Raw genomic sequence first — 6,883 nt, forward strand, 5'->3', positions numbered from 1 at the left:
TATATATATATATATATGAATAAAAATTAAATGGAATAATAAAATAATTCTTACTTACATCCATATTCTTCCCAATTAATTTCACTTTCCTAAAAATACCAAAAAATGAATTACTTAAGGAACATCGCGTGTAATATTGGTTAAAATTTACGTTGTTCGAGTTAAAAAATCGTGTAAAAAGTGAGATCGTCAGTTTTGCTTATTGCGCTGGATATTAATACAATAAATATAAATAAATATAGGTAAAAAGTATAGTTACTTATTTAGTTATACTTAAGTACATAGTTAGTTAGTCATTAGAATAGTTACTTAAAAAATATTTTTAAAAATACTTGCCTAAACTGAGGAGAAAAATATCCACATTAATGAACACAAATTACAGGGACATTAAGACATTTTAAGCAGGTAAAATACAGGTATAGTATAAAAATCTGACAAATAACTGTTCAAAACAGCTAGATTGAAAAATTTAGAAACTTTTCGATTGCCATAGAAAGTGAGAAAGAAGAGAGGAAAGGCCGTTATTTGAAGCATTTTCAAATTTTATTGAAAATACTACTGGATTTTATGTTAGTAGTCATTAGTAGTGTTTCCTTCATTAGTAGTGTTTTGTCTGATAAAACTTTTTTTATGTGCTTAAATTTTATTTAGAGACCCCCTTTTGTATTGAGTTTTTACCTAAGTTAAGATCATTACGGATTCAACAATCATTTTTTAAGAGAAAATAAATCTGAGAAAATTAAATCTGATAAGTTAATCAGCTTCCATATCAAACTATTTATTTATTTATTTGAAATGAATAAACGCAAGACACTGAAAGGGAAAGATGTAAACGATAATGAAAAAACTTAATTTACATAAATATGTATTTCAAAATTTATATATATATAATTTTTGAAGCTAACGAAATTTTAACATAATGAAGTTTAACCTTTTTATTTTAATTTTTCTAAAAGATATAAAATGTTAAATGAATAAAAGTATTTAAAATATCAAAATAAATATTGTTTATTGGAGTATCTTAATAAAGCTGAAAAAAATACGTGTTTCTGCCTCAAAAATGACTGTTAGAATTTTCCTTCTAAAATTATGGTAAAATATCCAGCAAAAGTTTGCCCTACCAATTAACCGTAAAGTTTACAACAAAGAAATTTTTTGCATTTTCTGTTTGTAAACTGTTTACTACAAGTTTGATTAAGAAATCATAAAAAGGAAGTTTAACTGGACATTGAAGCTAGGCTCTTGGAGTCCATTGGAGTTAGGTTGTGGTGAACCATGTGGTTTAATTAGTTTGACTGATTGTTGTGTTCATCTTATGAATGAGTGTATGAGTGTTTCTTATTTTAATAGTCTAGTAGTATGTGTGTATCTCATGAGTGTATTTTATTTTAATAGTCTAGGGTCACAAATTATAATTGAAGAAAGCAGGAAACTCCTTACGTGTTGAAGGAATCGAGGAATTACTATAGTGTCGACGCAGGGCCTTGAACTCCCATTCTGTCTGTCATGAAATTGACAGATTATCTCCTTCGGCTATAAAGTCGATCCAGATGCAAAGGCCGGGTGGGCCAAGTTGGTGTGATAAAATTCTGTTTATTATGTGAAAGCAGTTAATAAACGGTTTTTCTCACAATTGACACTTTAAATACTATCTCATTTGCAGTTATTTGACTGTTTTGTTTGAATATGGTAAAATATCATTAAAATAAATTGTTATTTAACTATTTTTTTCAAAACATTTCCAGCAGCGAGTAATAACTTTTCAACTTTTTTCCACTTGATAAATTCATCATCTTTTTGTAATTTTTCAGCAACACTCTAGCTGGAATAAATAAAAATTTAATGAAATGGGATAACAGGAACGTTTTTTCACAAGTATATTATGCTTAAGAAAGTTAATGAAAAATATTAATGACATGTAGTAACGCACAAAGATTTAGAATAACTTGGAAAGTCAATTTCCAAATATTATCGAAATTTTATATCGATTTTTTTTTCCTTTTAAAACGCAAGCAACAGCTTTCTCCCAACCTTTCTGATAAATAAAATTTTGGTAATATTAAATTCTCGTGAAAAAATTCTTTCTTTCTGTTCTTCTCTGAAAAAATTCGATTAAATACCAATTAAGTTTTTTTTCCCTCATTGTGCAATGAGGTTCTGTATTTCAAGACTATTTATTTATTTATTTTTAATTCCCTATTCTCAGCGTTAAGATTTTCCTTATTATTTTATATTCAATACTGTTTATTTGATAAAATATTATTTTATATTTCTCTATGATCATTTTACCTGGACAGGATTATCTCGGGGATGAATATGTTATTAATATCGGAGTGATTATTACACCGATCAGTCGATTCAATCAATAGTCTTGGCAATGTAGAGCTCAAAAATGTAAGTTTCCTGAAAAAAATTTGCAGGAGTTTTTTATTTTCTAGACACGTATGTTTGTGGGATGCGAAAGACGAATCCGCATATTGCGACCAAAATTGTCTCGAAAATATTTCCTTCAGAAAAAGCACTAAAAAATATCCTTTTTTCTAGATAACTTAGTTATAGTTTCATAGAGAAAATTTCTGTCATCATATTTTAAAACTGTAAACAATTGCTTATATGTTCTGTACTTACAATGCGTCCGTTGGGTAATAAATAAAAGAACTATGAATATAAGAACAATGACTATCGTATTGGAATTTATTCATAATTCACATTTATTAATTTTAACAATCGGAATGATTTTATTTTATTTTATAACCGTCGTTGAACTACCGACCCAATTTTATAGGTTTACGACTACTAATGTTCAACTCCGTATCCTTGTAATTTTGAGCCCAATCCAGAAGACAAGGGAACTCCTGGATCAAGGATTGGGAGAAATTTGCCTTCGTGGAGGACTTTTTGGTGGAACTAACCCACCTTTGCGTTACAAGGAGAGGAAGACCACGAGAACCTCCCACGATTAGGCTGACGACAAGGGGACTCTAGCACATGATCCGTCTACCACTGAGGATATTTCACGTCAGCACTGTGATCGGTGCAAGCCGGATGCGGAATTCGTATCGACATTGATTCGAACTCAGTCTGCCTTATTTGAAGGCGTACGCTCTTTCCCCTGAGCCATCGTGGCTCAATCGGAATGATTGTGGAATGTGAATGCCATTACATGATTTGCACATCCCCGGTTAACCCTACACTGTTGTTTCCTTAAGGTTAAGTGTCACTGCCCGCTATATCCTTCACGTTTTTTTAAGGAAATATGTTCGAATTAGTTCCTGAAAAATGGCGCTGTTATCAAAAGTCGTCAGAGTAGCGGTGATGACATTTTACCGATAGTAGGTGCAATAGTCACTGCCTTTTCTAACTTTCAATTTTTTTTATTTAATAAAAAAATTCTTCTATTAAAACAAGTTAAGACGATAAAAAATTAAATTCATTGAATTTGATTCAACTCGGAAAAAATAAATTGTATGTTATTAAGCTAAACATATAATTTTTTAAAAAAATTGAATTACATAATTTGAACATATATGAGTAGACTTACCGTAACGAATATGGCCTCACAATATATACTATAAACCAACTATCCCGACTGAAAAATTACTCAAATCTAGATGTACATTGAAGAAGTTTCTATAATCAACTAATGTTTCATCAAAAAATTTTAACAGTATATTTGTGCAACAGCACTGAATAGCCCGAGCAGTCAAATGAATAGCCCAAACTACCCCAATATAGTAAAATTTACTGTGTTTCTAGTTCTAATGAAACACCTAAAAGCTTGATAATTTAGTAATGGTTTTGTTAAATTAGTGATAAAATATAATTTTTTAATTTGCAATAAAACTTCGTAAATGTGATGAAATATGGTAATTTGGCAATTCATTGAGCATAACTTGGTTCCTCAGAGCATGACTTAAAATTCCTTACTGTGAGTAAAATTTACTTTTCAGTTTTGTATTTTTACTAAACGTGTGTGATAATAAGAACTATAATTTGGTAAAGCAGAATTTCTGGTTAGCCGTCACCAAATGAATGGAAAAATTAACAAACGAATGATTTAAATACCGTATATTTTGGCTCTATTGTCCAGAAATAAAGTTTTTTTCCTGAAATTTCATTAACACACAGTACGGTAATTTTACCAGAATTTTTTTCCTAAGAGAGTTATCTTTGATAGAGACTTCATCAGTTCGGTACCTGTAACACAAATTCAGCCCTTAAAAAATCTAAAGTCTGAAAATTATAATAAATTTTTTGCATCCTTACTATGAAGAAGTTAAAAAAATTATGTGATTTATGTACAACAAATTAAAGCCTATCTATGAGAAGAAGAATTTTATATATCTTTTGTTGAATCAGATAGTGGAATTAAAAATATCAAAACCAGTGTGATTTCGGGATGACATTAAATGAATAAAAAAAGAAATAATTACCGACCCCCCCCCCTTGCTCAGTTAAATGGGGCAAAAGAAAGATGATTAGAAAAAAAATTACGTTTAGACTGTTTAAATCTATGTTGGAATCCTAAAAAAGAACATTATGTTTTTCAAATGTAACTATGTACTAGTAGCTAAACACTTTGTACTCTTATTTCACATTTTAATTTTTTGAAGGCTTGCTCTCAAGTAAAATAACATTTCTATTGAATAATATGCTATTCTCTGCTGTATTTATTAACTGTCTTGAGTTTATGACAGTTTCTCATGTATGTTAAATCAAGTTTCGCTTACAAACTCCCGTTATGCTTATTCTGAAGATCCCAAAACGTTAATATAATGGAACGTGACAGTTTTGGAGAAAGTAAAATTGATTGTCGTTTTTTTTTCTTTTTTTTTTTAAATTTATAAAATGTTATTTCAATTGCTTTTCTGGGCTCATGATTTTCAAAAATGGAAAATCATTCATTGATTTTAGCGATTTTTATCTTAATGAAAAAACCATGCCAAATTTGCGACATTTAAGAAGTTTATTATTTTTTTAATAGCTTCAAGATTTTATATAAAAAAATTTAACTGAATAAAAATTATTAAATCAAGGAATACTTCTCAACTTTTGCAATTAGCCTTAAAAAGCGTTACTCCATTTAACATCAGGGTCGTCGAAAAACATTTTAAAGCTGTTTTTGTAGACTCCTTCATCGTATAAAATAATGCTTTCTAGACAACAATATGCCATTCTTATATTATAAAATCCTAAGATTTATTCATGACTGTTAGATTACATTTAGCCTATCTTTTGGCAGAGTTCTATGATAATCCTGAAAAGATGACAAAATAACAATATGAATAAGACCCACAAATTTTAAGAAAATAAGAAACTTTAATGATCAAATTTTTAATGTTTGAAATCGCCTTCGCTGCATAGTCAGAGTCCATAAAAATTCTTTGCGACAATATGGTTGATGTAGATTAAAATAATAGTTTTGTTTCGAGTTAAAGGTTCTTAAACTATGGCTTTATTATATTTATTTACTTATTTCTTGAGAGAAAGATCACCAATAAACACACTTAACCAAAATATTCCAGACAATTATCTTACAGTGCAAGAGTATAAATTTCAAAATAAATACCGCTGACTGGGCCCGTTCCTTGGCTGGGGTGGAGCTGGACTAGTGGCCAACTCCTGGGCTTGATGGTTAAGGGTTTTGTATTACCTAGGTACATGCTCAAGGCTTGACCTTAATTTTGACCTGAACCAACGATCAATCTTCGATTCAGTACCAACAGAGGTATAATTTGTTATGTGAAAACGGAGGAATTCGTGATCCGTCATATTTAACGTTATCTTTTTTGATGTAACTAAAGGTACTCTCAATCAAACTAAGAGCACAGAAATATTGAACTAAAAATATTATAATTTTTCTTGCCGCCAAGGTAATATATGAAAATTGCCACATTATTTAAAAGTTCTTAGAAATACTCTTTCAGCTTTGTAACTTCAACTTTCTTGAAAGTTATTTTAAGAAATAGATTCTACACCTATACTATCCTGCTTTTGTTCCCATGATTTAAACACTTACAATCTATTTATTTTTTTATGGAAAAAAAGGGCCTTGTTTGGGGGAAATCACATGAAATTCTAAACTCATCATTTATTAGCCTGAAAATATTCAAAGAAAACTTTTCCGCTTCTTTAACCATCATAGGTTGTAGAAAATTTTGATAAAGAGATTTTCCGTGTTGTTCTTTCTGATAAAAAAAAAAGATCCCGGACACCTTAGAAAGATTAAATATTCTAATCAATTCAGTGACCTATTTTTAGATAAGCTCATTTCAAAAGTGCTTTTAGCATTGCTCTCTCTCTTTACTTGTAAAAGGAAAGCTTTTCAATCCGATTATGAATTTAAAATTTCTTGATTTTTATCTTAGAATTCCACTCGAGGAAGTAATATATTTGGATAAGTTTGTCTTTGAAAAAAGTTCTTTTTCTGTGATCCCTTTGATGTCTTAAAGCGCAGTTATTGTTGAGCGCACGAATAATGTGGAAATTTCGATGCTATTAGGACCAAGTAAGGAATACTTTTTGACAGCTACTGATGTCAGTAAAAATACCATTTCAAAGCACAGATCTCAATTTTTTTGCTGAAATTATTATGATTAAGCTATTCAATTGAGTTGTATTTTGAAATATTGTGAAATAAATTTGTTTAAAATACCTGAGAGAAATACATATAGAAATTTTCAAAAAGCTCTTTAAAAAAATATTGATATTTAACAACATTTTTCGTCAAAATCAAAGAATTCAGGATTGTCTGTTGTTCAAAATTTTCAGATCTAGTTTTTTCAAAGAAGAGGATTTAGATGTGGCTATAAATATAAGAGTGTAATTAATTAAAATTATTATATTAGTTTCTTTCAAATTATTTGAAATAATTTATTAATTA

The sequence above is a fragment of the Parasteatoda tepidariorum genome, chromosome 2 (assembly GCF_043381705.1).
Source record: "Parasteatoda tepidariorum isolate YZ-2023 chromosome 2, CAS_Ptep_4.0, whole genome shotgun sequence".
NCBI lineage: Eukaryota > Metazoa > Arthropoda > Arachnida > Araneae > Theridiidae > Parasteatoda > Parasteatoda tepidariorum.